The sequence below is a fragment of the Macrotis lagotis genome, chromosome 8 (genome assembly GCF_037893015.1).
Source record: "Macrotis lagotis isolate mMagLag1 chromosome 8, bilby.v1.9.chrom.fasta, whole genome shotgun sequence".
Classification (NCBI taxonomy): Eukaryota; Metazoa; Chordata; class Mammalia; order Peramelemorphia; family Peramelidae; genus Macrotis; species Macrotis lagotis.
Window position 1 is genome coordinate 45,938,459 of NC_133665.1, and position 21,270 is coordinate 45,959,728.

The 21,270-nt window shown below is 39.9% G+C and overlaps 1 protein-coding gene across 2 annotated transcripts in view; it reads left to right on the forward strand.

Annotated features, from left to right (window-relative positions):
* The first annotated feature begins 8,823 nt into the window (after positions 1-8,823).
* SLC5A11 (solute carrier family 5 member 11) overlaps positions 8,824-21,270 on the forward strand; it is a 73,954-nt gene continuing 61,507 nt past the window's right edge. For both annotated transcript variants that reach the window (XM_074196807.1, XM_074196808.1), the window contains exon 1: positions 8,824-8,905. The gene's annotated coding sequence lies outside the window, so the exon portion shown is untranslated. The remainder of the gene's footprint in view (positions 8,906-21,270) is intronic.

Below are 21,270 nucleotides of genomic sequence, written 5' to 3' on the forward strand. Positions count from 1 at the left end.
CCAATTATAATTTTAATGGAGTCCCAATTAATGAAACCCCCTACCTAAAGCTCAAATTATCTTTCCTGGGTCTTTGCCTAAAACCAGGTATTCTAACTATGACTGGCCCTACAGGCCTACCTCTTACTAAAGACATCCCTTTGTCTGAAATCATGTCTACTCTCTCTCTCTCTCTCTCTATATATATATATATATAAAGATGGTATATCAGATTCCCCTTGGCTAGAGAAACCTCCTTCTAGCCTGTTGTATCTTACAACAAAAAATGCCTCCTTTGACCAGGAGACTGTACAGAGAAATATCAAATTATCTTGTATTTATCTTTCTCATATTACATGCTTTTGCTTCAAAGCAAACAATACATAAACTCGTTTATGTAGCCATCCTCAGCATACAAATAGTTATTTTTGTTTTGGCAAGGCAATTGGAGTTAAGTGACTTGCTCAAGGTCACACAGCCAGACAATCACTAAGCGAAGCCTGACTTGAACTCAGGTCTGTTGACTCCTAGGCCTAGTGTTCTATCCTCTGTACCACCTAGCTTCCCCTTAACATACAAATTACTTTTCAGAATTCTTTAAAACCATTAAAACATCTTAGGTAGCTTTAAATTTCCAACATGTGTTATTAATTTCTGTGAGTAACAGAGTAACACACAAATTACTAGATTGTACAGAGCAATTCCTCCATTATTACATTATTCATGAACCCACAGATCTATCCCAGAAAGGGTCATACTTTTTCATATTTTCCTTATTGTTCTTCAAAGCAATCACATTAATTCCAGGTTTTAAAAATACAGTGTTTAAAAAACATTCATAATAGATAGCTAAATATTGCAAATATTATCTCTTTGCAGTTACAAAAGAACATCACATAACTTATTCATCAATGTTACCTTACAATAGGGCCCACAATTGCAATTTATTCAGAGACCCCATCAGCTTCCTGCAGTTACCAAGTGAGAAGTCCACATTCATGACTTCTTTAAATAATGCATTATTAATATACATTAAACATTAAGATTCTTATTTAAACATCTAATTTCCCTTAGAACAAAAGCAAAATGAATATCCTATGTTCTTTACACTTTTGTCTCTACCCAAATGCTCAGAATCCAATATCATACATGACACATTTAAAACCCCAATGTAATTACAATTCAACTAAATTCGCAACAGCTTAGTTTGATAAAAACGTTAAAGTACCTTATACAGAGAATCCAGCACTCACATTCCAAAAGCTCTATCCAAAATAAAAATGCAGTTGTTAGCATTATTCAACTTAACATTAAAACCACTTAGAGCTTTTCCCCAAAAGACATCAGTAAACATCCCTGATAACCTAGATATTTCTCTTCTTAATAGAACAATACCACTTTTCTTTAACCCAAAGGTGTTACAATAGTTTAAAAATCCAAACCACATAACTCCTTGCAAAAGTTTAATCCCAAACTAATTTAACAATCTAGATTATTTAATTCCTCCCATACTGTACAAATTTTGTCAGAATGTTACAACACTAGTATCCCTCTTTTAAAACCCTCAGTGTGTTTCCCAAAACTCTAGTTCAGAAACTTTAAAAACAATGAGAGTCATCACTCAGGCCACATGGCCAGCAGATATTCATTAAACGTAATTTCCTTTCAGTCTCTTAACCCCTGGATCTTAGATTTTTTTTCCTTTCCCAATCACACAGCCCACCTGTGGAGGGGTCTTTCCCTTTTTAAGCACTTGAGTTCTCCTGTCTCTATTGTTTTTGAGATAAGACTTTTTCTGCCAGTTCCCCACCATCCTCCTGCTACCCTCTTCTCCCCTTTTTATTCAGTGAAGGAATCTTCAAGAGGGGAGTAGACTGCTTCAGGGGGAAGGGGAGACGGGTCTAGGAATGTTCATTACCTTTCCTGCTATTGTATTCCCCGCTTTTGACCTGGTGACAGGTGGGGGGATGGGGTTTGGAAATTCAGGGGCTGAGGGCTCTAAATTTAACAAAACAGTAATAAGTGTAACACATTAAGAACTAGATTTCACAAAATAATCTTTCCATTATTACATTTATACTTGGACCTACAGATCTAGAGCAAGGTCCAACACATCATTTAAAACTTTCAGGGAACCCAGGGGGTCATGCTTTGATAATTTTCCTCATTAACAATCATTAATTCCAGCTTTGATATCATTACAGTAAAATAATTTATATTTCCAAAAGCAGATCACGTGTTTGATAACACCTTTCAATCTTACTGATAAGTCATCTAATTAGTGTTACATAATTTTTAATTTCCTAATCATTTTCCAAAGCCCCTCACATTTCTTCAATATCATTGAAAAGGGTATCTGGCAGTTAAGATATAATGTAAACATTAAATTCTCAACCTACATGAAACAGAACATGCTGACATCTCATTCTCTTAAAGCAACCTAAAACAACAGGTTCTCTTAAAGTTAACCTTATAATTATTTTTTTACAAATAAACCTCTTCTGAATTTTTGCTTTATAATTTATGCTCTCTTCTTCCAAATACACTTCTATTTTCAAAGAAAATAAGATCCTCTATCAATGTTAGTTTTACACAATAATTTCAAAAGCCCAATATACACTTATTACCTATGACAGTGTTGTAGTTATATGTATAATTTCCTCTTTTTAACAGATAATAAACTACACTGATCTCACATATCAATATTCCCTTTTTAATACTACAAGATTTTCTCCATACTTCTTTTAGAATTCAAAAATCATATTCAGATTAGCCTTAAATCATTTTCTTTTCAAAAGCCTAAAAAGTTTGCAAATTCTTCTTATCTTCATCAGTGCAATTCTCACTCCTCAATGCTCTCACTTATAAGAACTTTCTATCCTCACTGACCAACATGTCTTAATATTAGAACATTCTATGTTCTGGGAATGAGAGATTCCCCACAATTTGAGACATCAAAGTGATATGTGCTAATTCTTTACCTTTGCTGTTTATCATTATTCACTCACTCCGGATTCTTCCAAAATACATGATCCACATTCCAATCAGTGTGAGATATTAACTTCCTCTTGTTTAGTTATTCAAAAGCTAACTCACAAGTCTGTCCTGACTCCTATGACTCTGGAGGAGCCATAAAACATCAGAATCCAAACTCAAACATATTCTTTACAAACCCCTTAATTCAATTTACATGTATCTTTAGATTAACACACTATAGGATCAATAATAACATAATAAAATTAACATTTACATAGCAATTGCTCTCATATCAAACTTTTCACTTTATGGGGTTTATTATTTTTCTAATCAATTCATTGCCAAACATTGAAAAAAGTACCAATTTAATGCAATTTTAAATCACCCCAACCTCATATAAACACATATCTCCCTATAGACTTATAGTTCTATACTTTCTTCTTTTCTCATAATGATTTGTACACCATTTTCTGAAGTTCCCAAAATCCATCTTTGGTGTACAAAGTCAACCCTGTTCAAATCTTCTGGCTACATTCTTTTACCACTTTCCTTATTAAACGAATGGTTCAAAAGAAACCCCAATTGTCTCTAAGTCTGGATTTTCTTTCCAGTACTTTTAGAATCTCGTACTCAAACTATACAACTCACATTTTTCACCATTCCTTTTCATTAGCTCTTCTTGACTTTAATTCATACTATTCTGAACTAGAATCACATAGCTTGTACAGATATATAAACTACAGATATGATTCCACTTTTCACAATGCATTTTCCATTCCAAGGTTTTAATATTTAACATTTCTTGATTACAACTGCTAAAATCCTGGAGAAGGCAGTCATTCAAAAATCCCTTAGCTTAAATAGAATATTCCCTGCCCCCTTCTTCAAATAGAGTAAACTGAATAACTTTTAGAGAGAGAGAGAGGGAGACCATCCTAGATTCTTTTGGGGGGGTGGTCTTCTATTCTTCAACCCTTACATGTCCCATAATTTTCTGTAATAACTAACAATATCTGAATCTATGTTGATAAACTCCTAAAGCTCTAATGATGCCATATCATTCTGGAAAAAGATTATTTAGTTCCCCCTATACAGGCATCTTGGTAACCACATTGTACACTTTAGGATTAACCTGACTCTCTTGTCTTTCTGAAATTTATTTTCCCTATTTTCAATTAAAATAGCATTTCTTTCTATGATTTCTTTGCTTAACATATTTGGTAATATTTGCTGTTTCTTTAACTTCAAAATAAGGTCCCTTTTAATAATTACTTTACTAATTCTTCCTGAAGTAGCTCTCTCTCCTGTAAGGGGGAGGGAGGGGGAAACACTCTGGCAGCAAAGAATCAAGGAGAACGGTCGCTTGACCTCCTTGAAGTGGTCTAGGAGGAGGCTCAGAGGAGTGGTCTGGGTCTGTCCCATCTCAGCTGAAATTTTGATTAAATGATTAAGAGCAATAAGCAAAGCAGAAGCAAAGCAAAAGAAGCAAAGGTGATAACTAGTCAGCATCCGTTCCTTCCAGGGGGACTAAGTATTGCTTTCCAGGTCCTAAGGAAAATTAGGTTAACCTTGTTCCCTTATATCATTCCTATACCAACCTTCAGAAGGGTTGGGGAACGTCTTCCACCACACCCCGCTGGCAACCCACCAGTGTGTCCACCTAGGTCCTTTGCCAGCTAGTCTGAATACAGAGCCACGTGGACTTGGTTACTTCATATTCCCCTCCAAGTATGTCTTGTGGCCTCTGGTCAGAGACTCTGGGGATCCCGGATGAGCCCCCAAATGTTAGGGTCAGAGAAAAATCCCCAATCTCCAAACAAAGATACTCAACACAATAGAGATGCAATAGCAAGGGTTTATTAAATAGGGTTCTGTCCTAGGACAGGGTTAGGATCCTGGAACCCGAGTAAAGCGAGGAGAGCCCTTATATATGGCTCAGTCGGGGAGTTCCAAGCATCTGCCTGATGGTTGTCTTGAGATGGTTCAGCATGTTCTTATTGGATGCAGGTCTTCGGGGAAGCCCCCCTGTTGCATGGTCCGAGAGCTGACCAGGCAGAAACTTAGGAGTGGAATTCAGGCAAAAGTTCATAGGTTTTGACTCTTACATTGGCATTCAGGCAAAAGTTCATAGGTTTCGACACTCAGGGTCTTACACCTGCTCTCCTCTACCAGAAGAGCAGTGGCTGCCACTGCCTGGATGCACGTTGGCCACCCACCCCCTTGCCACCAGGTCCAGCATTTTTGAGACAAAGGCAACCAGGTGTCATTGCCCTCCTCTAATTTGGGCTAGGACTCCCAGGGCCACCCCTTTCTCATTATTTACAAACAGGTGAAAGGGCTTCTGTAAGGATGGTAGGAGCAGTACTGGGGTTGCCATAACAGCTGATCTAAGTTGTTTAAAACTCTGCTCTTTCTCTGGTTCCCACCTTATTGAAGTTCTGGCAGCACCAGAGTCCACCAAGAAAACTACTTCTTCTCTTGATGGCCCCACCCTTACATTTATCAAGGGCTGCGGGTGGGGATTTTTTTTTTGTGAGCCCCTGACCCCCCCCCCCAACCTTCCAATTCAACCAGGGAGTACACCTTCTCTTCCTCCTGCTGTCGAGTGCACTCTTGAGAGAAGTGTCCTGGCTTCCCACAAGTCAAACAGGTCAACTCCCTCTTCTCCCTCTTCCCCTTCTGCGGCCCTCTCTGAGGTTTCCATTTTCTATTATTTCCTCTATTCTCAACAGATGGCTTCCCTTGTATTGTCTGTAGTAACATTTTTCTGTGATATTCCCTCCTGTCCTGCCTCTTTTTCTTTTCCTCATCTCTTCTCACATATACCTTGGTGGCTTCCTCCAGCAATTCCCCCAAGGGCTTGTGGCTCCACCCATCAATTTTCTGTAGCTTTTTGTTAATGTCTGGCCATGAATTAGAAACAGTGTAGTTTCAGGGTGCTTTCCATTTCGGGGTCCTTGGGGTTCATTCCCAAGTATTTTCGCATGCCTGTCTTAAGCCTTTCCAAAAAGATTGAGGGGGACTCATCCTTCTCCTGCCTAATCTCCAATGCTTTGTTTATATTCTGTCTTTTTGGAAAAGAGTCCCCGACCCCTGCTATGATTAGTTCCCTTAAGTCCTGCATGTGTTGCCGATGGTCCTGATTGTTATTATCCCAACCTGGGTCAGCCACCAGGTACTTCTGATCTGCTGGTATTACTCCCGCAGCGGGTGGGTGTCTCCTTTCCCACTCCCTAATGGCTGTGGTCCTAATTGTTGCTCTCTCTTCATGGGTGAATAGCATGTTGAGAACATGCATCAGCTCTGGCCATGAATAGATGTTAGGACCCAGAAACTGATCTGTCTGGGGGTCCCTACGGAGTCCTCCATGATTGAAACTAGGTCTTTCTTGAAATTCATTAATTCAGCCCCCATAATAGGGGCATTAACAAATCCTATTCCCCCTTGTGGTCCCCCCATTGGGACTTCTTTTAATGGGAACAAATCTTCCTTTTTACTTTCAGCACTTGTACATGCACCCTCAGAGTTTCTAAAAGGGAAATTCCTCACATCCTGCTTCAACTGCTGTAACTCTTTTCTTAGCTTTGAGAACTGGGCACCCCAAATCCCAGTGTCCCTTACTACAACTAGGTTTATCAAGGGTCCCTCAACTGGTGGTGCCATGGGCAGCATCATGGGCGAAGGGGGAGCATACGGAGGGCTTTGAGGGGGTCCCACTGTTTGTCCAATTCTTGGGTTTCCTTCGTATTCTTCTCCTTTTGCTGCCCACTCTCCTTACCGAGGAGGAGCTTAGCAGCCTTCGGTAACCAGAGGCTCGCATAGCCGATTCCTCTGGGCAGAAGGGACTCTTCTCATTTACATATAAATTCAATTGCTGACAGACACAGTCCTCAGTAGAGCCAAATTTTGGCCAAATTATACCCCCTCCCAAGTCATAGCCACCCCAAACAAAACAGCAGAATTTAATCATTTTCTTTTTGCTTTTTCCTTTGTATTTTAGGAAATCTTCCCAATTCTGTAATCGACTCCCTAAAGGGGCTGTCCACGGGAATATCCTGGCTAGGATCGTGACTTTGAGCTTTGGACTGAGCCTTCCCCATTTTCTACAGTGGAGGTTACCCTCTCACTAGCTGTCACCCAAGAGCTCCCCTTGGAGAGTCCTTTCTCACTGGGGTCAACAGCAGTCCTTTCAGCAATTTATTAGGGAGCTAATCACTCGGGTCTCCCTTGACCCTGCCAATAGACCCCCAGACTCCTGAGTGCTTACCTTGAGCTACACATGTAGGTTTTTCAGACTGCGCCAGCCCTCAGGATCTCTCTACTTTCTCTTTTAGACTCCGCTCCTCACTGAGTTCCTCTGCCTCCAGCCATTTGTCTAACAGGAGGGAGGCAACACACTAAGACTGGAGACTACTGGAGAAATCTCTTCATGGGCACCTGTCCCCATCTAAGGGTGTGTTACTGTCTCCTGGAAGACCACCAGATCCCGAATGAGCCCCCAAAACTGTATGGGATGATGAAGATCCCTACTCAAATTGACTACTCAGAAGCTTCTCAAAGTTCAGAGCAATGTGTCATTTTTATTAGAATCTTGCAAGAAGCAGGCAGTCCCTCCCCAGGCACAAAGGAGACACCCAGGTTGGAGGCTGCCTAACAAGCATTAGCAGCAAAGCTTTATAGGCAAAAACCACAACCCCCCCCCCCCATTCCTGTTAACTTCTAAATGATTTGTCTTGAGCTTTGCAATAAATAGCATGGGGGATTTTTGTGGTCACAACCACTGCAGCGGTGACACCTGCTCTCAGGAGCCAGTTCTTAGAAATTTAGCCCTCCTGACCTACTTTTATTTTATTTATTTATTTACTTATTTGTTTATTTACTTATTTTTTTTTAGGTTTTTTGCAAGGCAAATGGGGTTAAGTAGCTTGCCCAAGGCCACACAGCTAGGTAATTATTAAGTGTCTGAGACCGGATTTGAACCCAGGTACTCCTGACTCCAGGGCCGGTGCTTTATCCATTGCACCACCTAGCCACCCCCCTGACCTACTTTTTAGAAGGGGGCCTGTTGACCTACTTTTGGGGATTGTTCTTTCTTCAGAATGAGAGACCTCCACTTAACCCACTCACTCTCTCCCACCTCCCCATACTGATACCACTAAGTTCGCTCTGATTCTTCCTGTATTTTCTTTCACTTTTATCATATCTAGGATGGATTAGCTAAGAATTTCATAGCTACATGTTCACTCTCCCAATTTGGATTTCAATATCAAATCGTCAATATCAGATCAAAGGGTCAGTGGGAATGGAAGAGGATGAAGTCAATACCTTGTTAAGAGGAAAAGCCAATATTGATGGTATTTATAATTACTACTACTTACTCCTCCTCTCCTTTCTCCTCCTCTCCTGGTAGAGAAGCAATGTGATACTATAGATAAAATTCTAGCCTTGGAGTAAGGAAAGAACTGAGAACAAATCCCATCTCTGCATTGAGTGACCATAAAGTTGTTTAACCTCTCTGAGTCTCTAGAATCCGATAAAACTAATTTACTAAAATAAAAATGGGTTGTAATCTGTTAGTGTTAGAGGAAACCACAGATCCTTATCATAAGGATCTATTCCCTTGAGATGTTCCTACCTTTTGCCCCACTTCCTCACTAGTGCCTACCACAAACAGCTGAAGAGAATGGTCCTGATTGCACCATTACCGCCTGGGTACTTAAGGCAATCAGATAGTGGGATAGGGTATCTACTACCATTCTATAGCCACTCAAGAGTTGAGTCTAAAATGGAGTGTGAGTGCAAAAGAGAGATTATAAATGGGAGGGGCAGGGCCATTGTCTTGCATTTCCTGTTGGACAGGCTTAGAATAAGAATCTGCACAGAATTAAAAAAGTGTGATCTGTGTTAGTGGAAGGACAACTCATGCTGATAAACCCTTGGATCCATTAAGGTGAGTCATGGCTATGATGACCATGGGGGGCTTGAGTGGCAGGAGAGAGGGAGGCATGACTAGAATTTCTTCTAAGCCCTCGAACTATAGGCATCAGAGTTGGAATAAACAGTGATGAGATGACTGTAGTCAGATCCATTCTTGAGCTGCCTTCTGGAGTATATCAAGTCAGATTATTCCTATTTATAATGTTCAGAAAAGGATGACTGATGATGGGCACTGTTATAAATAGGCCGACATATTCTTCTCTTTCAGCAGAGCTGAGGAAATAGCTCGAGCAGCCTAGAGAACTACTCCAAACTTTCCTGCTACTACGCTGATTTGTGGGGAGGAGTAATTGGCTCCAAATGGAAAAAGAAAGGAGACTATGCTTACTGGAGTATGGGAAGAATTAATCCATGTATTAAGGGCTCTTGCAAGACACGAGTGGCCCTTAGCGAGAGACACCCTAAATCCTCATGAAGTACAAAATTATATAGAGTAGAAGACCCCTGCTCCTCCCCTCTGAGTCCTGATAGGTCCTTATCATGGGGAGGGGGTGCATTCTTAGGACACTCCCTCCCTTCAGATCCACTAAGCAGGCTCACCAGTTTGAGCTAGTTCACAACTTTCACCCCCTCCTCCCATTGAGGTGACTTGAAGTCGACTGAGGGGCTTCATTTGGCTCACAAATTAGTCAAATTCCTTTCTAATTGCCTTTCCTTTTCTCTATCCTTCAGCTTCCTGTAGAACAGCTGGCATCTTTTCAGTTTCCACAAAGACCAGATATCCTGGTTTTTGTAATGTATTATTCTCCAGACACCTGATTTACTCTTGCACTTTCCTCATTCTAGATCCACATTCTCCTGGAAACAAATACATAATTCTTTCTCACAGGCATCTTGTCTGAAGTCTTTGGTAGCTATGTGACTCTGGACTGATTACTTAATCTTTCAGGCTTCAATTCCCTTACTTGGAAAAATTAGGAACTTTGGATTTTTCTGTCCTTTTCAATTCTGAGTCCTAGGATTCTGATACATAAAATAGTAGTTGCCCAAGAAAGATGCTGGCAAAGGGCTAATTAGAGGTATCATAAAGGATTGTCATCTACCTGGTAAAATTTTCTATTTTCATTTATTTTATGTATTTTTTTTAAAAAATTATTAATGCATTTCCTCGTGAGAGAAAATGTGATATAGGATAGAGAAAGCTGACCCCAAACCCAGAAAGATATGGATACAAATCCTGCCTCTGATACATGCTGGCTGTCTTTTAAGTCATTTAACCTCTCAGTGCCTTAGACAATTCTACAAGACAAGTTGAAGGAAAGACTCTGAGAGGAGGGCGTTTTGTCACTTCAGCGCTTCCTCATATTAATTTAATCATCTGTACCAGTAGAACTAGTTTTGTTGCCTAGTGTTTCTTTATGTCAATTAAATTGCAGGCCTAGTTCCTAGTCCTAACTTTGTCTTGGCACAATGGTTACTTCCCAACAAGCTCCTGTTGGGTAATACTTTCCAACAAGCCCCGGTTGGGTAATTCTTTCCAATCCATTTCAGTGCAACAACAAATGTGTTTTCCTTGGTATTTGGGATAAAAAGAGAAAATTTAAAGGAGTACCCTGCCCTCAAGAAGCTTATATTATATTGGGGAGAAACATCATGTAAACAGATAAATGATAAAGACACAATAATTGGAAGAAGTCTAAAGCAACTATAGCTAATAGAATAAAGAAAGTTTTTCCTTAGGAGATGGTATATGAGCTAAGTTTTGAAAAATAAGAGATGTAGATAAGGAGCAGTGCATGGTCATAGTTATGCTTTAGGGAGATTATATGAAAGGATTCTTGTACAGGGGAGGATATGGAAACCAGGCATCCTCTACAATACTAGAGGAAAAGATTACCATGCTGCCTCAGTGCATGGGGGGATGAGCAATGGATAAGTTGTGGAGGCAGCATCAGTTAGACTTGGCAGCTGATTGGGAATGGAGGAGGAGGGAAAGAAGAAAAAGAAGAGTTGAGGATGATGCAAATGTTATCAATCTGGATGACTGGAAGAATAATGATGGCACTAACATCAACAAAGTTGTTTGAAGAAGGGTGGCGTTAGTGGTAGTGCTATCAGAAGGAACTGGGAATTCTTTTCTGATTTATTTAGTTTGATTTCCACTAGGTAATACCAAACTGGAGCTCAGCAGATTAGAGTTCAATATATAGCTCTGGGAGTCATTTACAAAGAAACTCAATCCAGTTCAATGAGAATGTATTTATTGCTGTGTCTACTAAGTATCTATACTGTGTGAAATGTTGAGCATACAAAAGACTAAAATAAAAATAGCCCCTTTCTTCAAGGAATTTATATTTTACCTGGAGAAAAGATGAACATAGAGACAACTAGATACTGAAGTAGATAGAGCACTGACTCTAGAGATGGAAGTCCGCAGTTCAAATCCATCCTCCTACACTTGCTACTTGTGTGATCTTGCAGAAGTCACTTAACCTGCCTCAGTTTCTACTTCTGTAAAATGGAAACAATGATGGTACCTGCCTCCCAGTGCTATTTCTGGGATAAAAAGAGATAATTTTTAAAGCACTTGGCAAAACTTAAAATTCTATGGAAGTGCTAGCTACTATTATTATAAGAAAAAAGTAATTTCCACAGGAAGAGGATTATCATAACAATCATTATGATAAGGATAAGTCTTCTTGTCAGAAGTTAGATTTGATGTTCATTGTTGGAAGAGCTGTGGGAAATCTGGGACACTATTACATTGTTGGTGGAGCTGTGAACTCATCCAACTTTTCTGGAGAAAAATTTGGAATTATGCCCAAAGGGCAACAAAGGTGTGCAAACCCATTGATCCAGCAATTCCACTACTGGGGCTATACCCTGAAGAGATGATGAAAAAGGGTTAAAAACATCACTTATGGGGCAGAGCCAAGATGGCCACAAAAAAAGATCACGTCTTAGGTGCTCTCTGATAAAAGTCATGAGCTAAGGACTCTAACTAAACTTTCGAGAGACAGAACCCACAGAGGGACACAGTGAGGCAGTTCTCCCACTCAAGGTAACCTGGAAAAGAGCAGAAAGGCTCTGCTCCCCGGGTTGGAGGGGCAGCCTGCCAGAGGGGTGGCCCTCCAGAGCAAAAGAACTTCAGCCTCCCAGAGGCAGCCCCAGGGAACTGGGAGCTGCAGCTCACAACAGCGGGGGAGTCTCCAGAGCTACACCCCAGGGAGAACCAAGCACAAATTGGGGGAAACAGCAGGGGGACCTCTGCCAGAGCAAGCACGTGAAACCCAGGCCTTATGGCACACAGCCAGTAAAGTGGTCTTGCAGCCCAGATCCAGAAACTGAAGGAGGCAGAGCCGAGCAGGTAAGCAGGAGCCCCCAGAGCATGAGCCCATTGAACCTAGGGAGGGGAGTGAAGAGAGATTGCCGAGCTCTGTCCTCTGCCCCTGAAACAGGACTCTGGGGCTCTGACTACATTCAGATCCTGATCGCAGTCTAGGGCCCCCATAGAACAGCAGCCCCCCCACCTCAGCCCTGTGGCAGAGGGGGGGGCGCATATGGTCATTCACAGACCAGGAGGGAGGACAGAGCCTCACACACTGAGATCCTTGTGGGAGTGTCCCAAAAGCTCAGGAAGCACCCCAAAACGAGGCTCAGGCTGGGAAAATAAGCAAGCAGAGAAACAAGAGTAACGCTATTGAGAAATATTTTGCCTGTGAGCCCAAGAAGGATCAAAATACTCAGTCTGAAGATGAGGAAGCACAAGTTCCCGTATCTAAAGACTCCAAGAAAAACAGAAATTGGACTCAGGCTATGACAGAGCTCAAAAAAGACTTTGAAAACCAACTGAGGGAGTTAGAAGAAAAACTGGGAAAAGAAAGGAGAGAGATGCAGGAAAAACATGAAAATGAAGTCAGCAGCCTAGTCAAGGAAATCCAAAAAAAATGCTGAAGAAAATAGCATGCTAAAAACCAGCTTAGGTCAAATGGATAAAACAGTTCAAAAAATTATGGAGGAGAAGAATGCTTTAAAAAGCAAAATTGGCCAGATGGCAAAAGAGATAAGAAAACTCTCTAAGGAGAATAAATCCTTCAGACAAAGAATAGAACTCAGGGAGATTGATGAATTTACTAGAAATCAGGAATCAATACTTCAAAACCAAAAAAAATGAAAAATTAGAAGAAAATGTGAAATATCTCATTGAAAAAACAACTGATATGGAAAACAGACTTAGGAAAGATAATTTAGAAATTATTGGAATACCTGAAAGTCATGATCAGGAAAAGAGCCTTGACATCATTTTCAAAGAAGTACTACAGGAAAATTGCCCTGATATTCTAGAAGCAGAGGGCAAAATAGAAATGGAGAGAATCCACCGATCCCCCAGAGAAAGAGATCCCAAAAAACCAACCCCTAGGAATATTATAGCTAAGTTCCAGAACTCCCAAGTCAAAGAGAAAATATTACAAGCAGCCAGAAGGACACAGTTCAAATATCGTGGAGCTGCAGTCAGGATCACACAGGACTTAGCAGCAGCTACATTGGAAGCTCGTAGGGCTTGGAATATAATATACCGGAAGGCAAAAGAGCTTAGAATGCAACCAAGAATCAACTACCCAGCAAGGCTAAATGTCCTCTTCCAGGGAAAAAGATGGACTTTCAATGAACCAGGGGAATTTCAAATGTTCCTGTTGGAATGGCCAGAGCTGAACAGAAGTTTTGATCATCAGATACAGGACTCAGGTGAAGCCTAGAGATTGGAGAAGGGGAAAATATGAGGGACTTAATGAGGATGAATTCATGTATTTTTACATAGAAAAATGACACTGATAATACTCATATGAACTTTCTCAGTTAATAGAGCAGGTAGAGGGAGCTTTTATAGTTGAAGCACAGAAGAAAGTAGAATTCGAAGATAAAGCATGGTGTAAAAATGGAGTCAGTAGAAAAAAAGGGAAATGTAATGAGAGAAAGAAAAAGGAGAGGGGGAATAGGCCAAGATATTTCATATAATAAGATTTTCCTTTATTACAATGAGCTATTGCAATGATATGGAAGGGGGGAAGGCAAGGGGGAATGAGGGAATCTTGGCTCTCATCAGAGGTGGCTAGAAGAGGAAACAGCATATATACTCAATGGGGTATAGACATCTGGAGTAAGAAGGGGGGGGGACAGGGGGAAGGGGGTGATGTGAGTGATGGAGGAGAGGATGGTCCATGGGGGGAGAGTGGTCAGATATAAAACATTTTCTTTTTTACTTCTTGCAAGGGGCTGGGATTGGATGGCCTGTCCTAGACCATAGAGCCAGGTGGATGCTAGGCCTAAGGGGTGGTATAGGGGCTCAAGGCCTCTTGGCCCCAGGGCCAGGGATCTGTCTGCTGTGCCACTCAGCTACCCTACAGCAGAGTCAGAGTGAAAGGAGAAAGAAAATATAGTACATGGTAGTGGAGAAATACGAAAGGAGGGAGTTGCGATCAGCAATGGCAATGGTGGAAAAATATGGAAGTAACTTTTGTGATGGACTTATCATAAAGAATGTGATCCACCCATGACAGAGCTGTTGGTGTTGGAACAAAGACTCAAGCACATTTTTTATTATTATTATTTTTTGGGGGGTGCAGGGCAAGTGGGGCTGGGTGGCCTGCCTGGGGCTGCATAGCAGGGTGATCTTTGGGTGTCTGAGGCTGGATTTGGACCCAGGTGCTCCTGGCTCAAGGGCCAATGCTCTGTCTGCCACCCAGCCACCCCTACTATTATTGCTATTTTATTTTATTTTGGGTATTTTTTTTTTTTTTGGTTTTTGCAGGGCAGTGGGGTTTGGGTGGCTTGCATGTCACACAACTCGGTGATTGTTGGGTGTACGGGGCCAGATGTGGGCTTGGGTACTCGTGGTTCCAGGGCTGGTGCTCCATCCATTGCACCACCTGGCCATAACTACAATAATTACTATTATTTTTTTTATTTTAATTTTTTTCTCTCCCCTTTACTTTATCGCTCAAGCAAGTTCTATATTTATGGGGGAGAGGAGGTATTTCATTTACTCTTAAATAAATATTTTATTAATGTAAAAACACTATTATTTGTACAAAATGAGAATAAATATTAAATAAAATAAAAAAATAAATTTAAAAAAATCACTTGTACAAAAATATTGATAGCAGCCCTGTTTGTGGTGGCAAAGAACTGGAAATCAATTAAATGTCTTTAAATTGGGGAATGGCTAAGCAAACTGTGGTATATGTATGCCATGGAACACTATTGTTCTATTAGAAACCAGGAGAAGGGCGGGCAGGTGGCGCAGTGGATAAAGCACAGGCCCTGGAGTCAGGAGTACCTGAGTTCAAATGGGACCTTAGACACTTAATGATTACCTAGCTGTGTGGCCTTGGGCAAGCCACTTAACCCCATTTGCCTTGCTAAAAAAAAAAAAAAAAAAACAGGAGGGATGGGAATTCAGGGACGCCTGGAGGGATTTGTGTGAACTGATGCTGAGTGAGATGAGCAGAACCACGAAAACACTGTATACACCCTAACAGCAACATGGGGGTGATGATCAACCTTGATAGATTCACTCATTCCATCAGTGCAATAATCAGGGACAATTTGGGACTGTCTGCGATGGAGAATGCCATCTGTATCCAGAGAAACAACTGTGGAGTTTGAACAAAGACCAAGGACTATTATTCCCTTTAATTTAGAAAAAAAAACTGATATCTTATTGGCTGATCTTGCTGTCTCTTATACTTATGTTTCTTCCTTAAGGATATGATTTCTCTCTCATCACACTTAATTTGGATCAATGTATACCATGGAAACAATGTAAAGACTAACAAATTACCTTCTGTGGTGGGTGGGGGGAGGGAAGTAAGATTAGGGGAAACATTGTAAAACTCAAAATAAATAAAATCTTTAATTTTAAAAAGTAATAAAATGAATGCATCAGAAAAAAAATAAAAGACTTTTCACCACCAAAAAAAAAAAAAAGTGAGATTTGAGTGGAACCTTGAAAGAAACTATAGGTTTTACAAGATAAGATGGAGTATATTCCAGGCTATTGTATGTTCAAGGAGACAGACACATTAAGAGATGGAATATTGCTGAGAAGAGCAAGTCAGAAAGGTTGACTACAACATGGGGATTATGAAGGATAGCGTACAATAAGCTTGGGAAGGCAGGTTTTAGACAGTTCATGAAGGACTTTAAATGCTAAATCAAAGATACTGCATTTTATCTCTCAGAGTCTAGTGACTCCAAGTTTCATGGTTGTGGGAAATTGAAGGAAAAGGAGGAGCAGATGTCAGTGAGTGGGAAGCGAGTATCAAGGAGATGGCTGATTAAAGTAGAAGGTGACTCAGAGGTTCCAAACCTTGGTGATCAGAAGGCTAATGATCCTCTCCAAAAGGAAAGAGAGAATAGAGTGAATACTGAAGGAAATAGAAGTGTAGAATTGGTGAAAAAAGAGGGAAGTTAGAACAGATGATCTCAATTTTTCCTTTGTAGGAGGCACCCAGTAGGTATCAATGTTTGTTGACTTAATTTGATTAAAAATTCTTATGGAGACATGGGTGACATAAGCATGAATGGCTTAATGAGATAATGAGTTCTCTGTCAACTGTTCAAGAAGAGCCTGAATGAGATGATTCACCTGTAGGATTATATGACTCCTAAATAAGAGTATTGTCAAAGAAACAGGCAGCACCCTGGCCAGTAAGGTTGGCAAAGCTAAGATGCCCTGTCTGGGTTAGCAACAAGTGGTAGATTGCATCTGGGCTGCATTTCTGTGCTATCAAGACAGGGATAGTCCCCATTATTGAACTCTCTACCCTGACAGTTCTCATTAAACTGGGGTCTATGAACTTTTTAAAAAGAACGTTTTTTTTATTTATTTTTTATTGTGATCCTTTATATTTTATGCATTAAAAACATTCTGAGGGGCAGGTAGGTAATGCTGTGTATAGAACACCAGTCCTGGAGTCAGGAGGAACTGAGTTCAAATTTGGCATCTTAACACTTACCTAGCCATGGGACCTTGGCAAGTCACTTAACCTCATTACCTTGAAAAAGGGATTAAAAAACATTCTGAGAAGGGTCCTTAGATTTTACCAGACTGCCAAAGGGGTCCATGATAGCCCAAAAGATTACAAACCCCAGTCCTATGGATCTCTTAAAAACCCTCCAAAATTTTTGATGCCCCCCCAAACAAGACATTCTAAGAGTTAAAATGGAATCTTTTTCCTTTTTTTTTCAATCATGAATTTCCTTTTTTTTTTATTTATGGGGGAAGGGTAACTAACAGAGACAGACCATAGATTAATAAGGATGGTCACTATTGTGCTTTTGGTGGTCTGAATCAGTCACAGAGTGGAAAGTAAGATGAGGTAAGACATACACTAGGATTTTCAGTCTATGTTTGTCTGGTGACCACCCCCTTGCCTGTCTCCTGTAGAAGTTCTTTGTTCTGTCCTGGGTGGAGAAGGGTTTGTTATGAAAAAGGCCTTTCAGTAAAGCAACTTCAGCTGTTTAACAATTGTTTTGATGCCTTGCCCTATCACCCTAAGGATATTATTGAGAACCCAGATGTAACACTGGGCCTCTCCCTTCTAAGTCCGGAATTCTGCAATAAAGTTCAATGGAGAAAGGTCTAGAATATTCCTTCCAGCTTTTCAGAATTTCTTCCCCCAAACCAAAAGTGTAGAGGAGCTGTGAAAAAGTGAGTCTCAGTGAGAGTTTGCTAGAGATATTTCAATCAGTCATTCCCCAGTGCCCAGCTTGTTGGTATGATAGAGGGAAAACCCCCAACAATCTATTCTTGCATTTTAATCAAATCTATCAAGAGATAGTTATTATTACATAAATAAAAAACTACTTGGAGATTGACCTTGATTGTCATCCTCCTAGGTTACCGATAAAACTTTCATGATCTTCCATAGGAAGGATTGTTAAGAGTCCTTCCACCTAAATTCTGGATTGACTATGCTATTCTCCAGTGATTTTTAAATGGTAAACTTCCTACCTACTTACCAACCTCAAGAGGTGGCCAAAGTGCAAGTTGGCATAGTCAGTATCATAACTAGTAATTTTTACTTCTGGGACAAAGTAGAATAAAAAATGTCCTCAACTTTCTACTGGGGAGGTGGAAGCACTCAATGGTCCTCAGTATACCATCTGGTAGCTTCTTATTTTTACTGATTATTACTGCTTTTCTAGGTACTAAAACTTGGTTGTTTCTAATGAGTTAAAGAAATTTAGTTTAGTTGTTTCCAAGGAGCTAAAGAAAATTCCAAATTTCTGGGTCCTGCTGCTAAGTCTTGATTACCCTGCCCTAGTTATGGCTCAAAACGTATGCTAAATTCTCATGAACCTTCTGGAACATGCAATGCTCCATGTACTTTGTCCGGAGTCTCATCAGAAAGACTGGATCAGGAAGGGACAGAAAGTTCCTAATTTGTGTCTATACAACATGATACAAAAAAGATCTAAGATTTAATGAGACAGATTCCATAAAATAAGTGGTTTTGTTGATGTCATTTTGTGAGAAAACTCCTTGGGTCAGTCTTAGAATCTGACTGATTTCTGGTCAACCTAACTTAGGTTCTCAGTTGAGGGTCTCTAAACAACAACAGAAGGTAGTACAGCTTTTCAGCCATGCAGATTTAGGTTCAAACGATACAATAAACCTTTCTCAGAGTTCCTATAATTGAATATAATTTTCTCACAAGATAAATTGGACTAGACACAATTAAATAGAAAGGAAACTGCACTAGTTCTGGAATTAAGTCACAAGATGGAATTAATGTGGTTCACTCAGTTCTCACACTTAATTCTTAGAACATGGTACAAATCTACCTGGATTGAAAGTCCTAGCCCTCTCCTTTTGAAATTGTCTCACTTCTTCAGATTTTGGCATTCTGAGAAATCCCCAACTTCTGACCAGTTCAATCTTTAATCTGTCCTCACTTTGGACTCCATGATGTATATGTGTATATAGGGGTAGACTGGGGGGTGGTGGTGATAATATGCTCTTAGTTCCTGTAATGGATGACATCCTCAAATAAGGAATAGAGGTGACCACAAAAAATAGATCATTTTGATTCTATTAAATTGAATAGTTTGGGCCCAAAAAATATTAATGTAATTAGGACAAGAAGGAAAGTTGTTGATTACTTTGCTTCAAATATCTAACCCAAATATATGAGCAAAGGTCATTCCCTAAGTTGACAAGTAGTTGAAAGATATAAACAGACATTTCTTTAAAGAACTGAAAGCTATTAAGTTATATTGATCCAAATTCACTAATAAGTTTCTCATCATAGATAACAAAAGATGGAAATAATAAATATTTGAGGGAATAGGGAAAGACAAGCCTGCTAATAGTTTACAATCAAATGGAAATGGGATATTCTAGACAGAAAGGTCACCGCTACTCAAAAAGACTGATGATAAGCACGTTACCCACCACCTGACAAGAGTAGGCCATTGAAGAGGCAGATTAAGTTATACATTTTCAGTCTTGGCCAATGTGTGGATTTATTTTGCCTTATACATTTTTGTTATAAAGGAGTAATTTTTAATGGAAAAATTGGAAGGGAAAGGGGAACTAGCAAAAGAGATTGCAAAAAGAAAGTAAAAAGGGTTGTTGTAACATTTTAAAAGATGCTCAGAAGAAAGGTAATTCTGAAGAAGATTCTGATGAGTAGGGCAGCTTTGAAACTAATTGGGAATTTATTATATTCTTTTAAAATTACAAGCTATATATAATAGATCCATTGTTTCATACACAATTTTTTTTTTACTAATTACGAGTAGGGTAATCCTGAAATTCTACTGGGAAAACTATTTAGACTTAGAAATGATCAAAATTACAAAGTCCACTAGACCTAGTATTGATTCAGGTTGGGTAATCAGGTTTGGATATCAGATTGCATTATAATAGGATGCCATGGGACCTTTTAGTAATGGTGCCAGGTCTCCAAAACTACCGCAGGTAGCTAGGAGTTTCTTGTTCCAAACCCAGCATAGTGGAAAGAGCTCCAGACTTAAGAGACAGAAGACCTGGTTTTCAAATCCTGCCTTGAACACGTATTTGCTAGCTATTTAAATTTGCAGGATCTTAGTTTCCCTCTCTGTAAAATAGGGGAGTTGTATGACTGTTCTCTTAGGATCCCTTTTAGCTCTGATATTCTATGACTCTTTAAAGGCAAAAGGATGGAATAAAAATAGAAGGTAAGCCTAAGGAAAAAATGGCTCCATTAACTGTATTGGAAGTATCTGCTTCCATCATGAAATTCTAATACAAGTCGAGATGGGTCAATTAATCATTCATTAAGTATTTGTTAATATGCTAAGCACCAGTGATATAAAATAAAGCAAATTATGGCTTTTTCACTCAAAGGTCTTGTTTTCTAATATGGGAAACTACATAGATGGATATACCCATAGGTATATCCATCTATCCATCTATCTATCTATCTATCTATCTATCTATCTATCTATCTATCTATAGATCATAAGATATGTAAAGAATGGATAAAAGGCAATCTTTGGTTCATGTATGAATATTTTTCATTGATCTGCCATGTGGTTGGGGGCAGCCTTTTCCATTAGCTTCATAGTCAGAACTGTCTGCATTTTCAAAATTAGACAGTCCTAAAGTCTGATTCTTTTCCTGTATTCATGTATGTGGGTGAAGGATGCCATTTTTAGCAAGTAGGAGTGAGAACCTATGGACCACCTCTTTTCTTCCTTAGGCCATACCTGTCTTCTGTCTCTTCTTCCCTCTTTCTCTCCTCCTTTTTCTTGTTTGTTTTGTTTTTTTGGTTTTTGCAAGGCAATGGGGGTTAAATAACTTTCCCAAAGACATACAGCTAGGTAATTATTAAGTGTCTGAGGTCACATTTGAACTCAGGTTCTCCTGACTGTAAGGCCAGTGTTCTATCTACTGTGCCACCCAGCTGCCCTCTTCCTCCTTTTCTTATGTTTCCTTTCCCTCTCCTCCTCCTCCCCTTTCTTCCCTATTTCTTTTTCTTCTTCTTTTCTCATTCCTTTTTTTTTCTTCTTTCCTTCTTCCCTCTCTTTCCCACTATCTTTTCCTTTCTTTTCTCTCTTCTCTCTTTCCTACTATAATATTGTTGATCCTGCCAGCAGATGGCAGCCACAATCAGATATAGACCAGGACTAAGTTGTTAGATAGAAGCCATAAACAGAAAGAATAGGCAAATGATGGACAGTGAAAGAGTTTGGGGTGGGTGGGAGGAATGAATGGCCTTGATAGGGCATTTGCTCTCATTTCTCTGATATGCCTGTACTTTGCAGAATTCCCAATGGCCCAAGAGAAGTCTCTTTGGTAGTAAATCATGGCTCAAAGTTTTCCAAGCC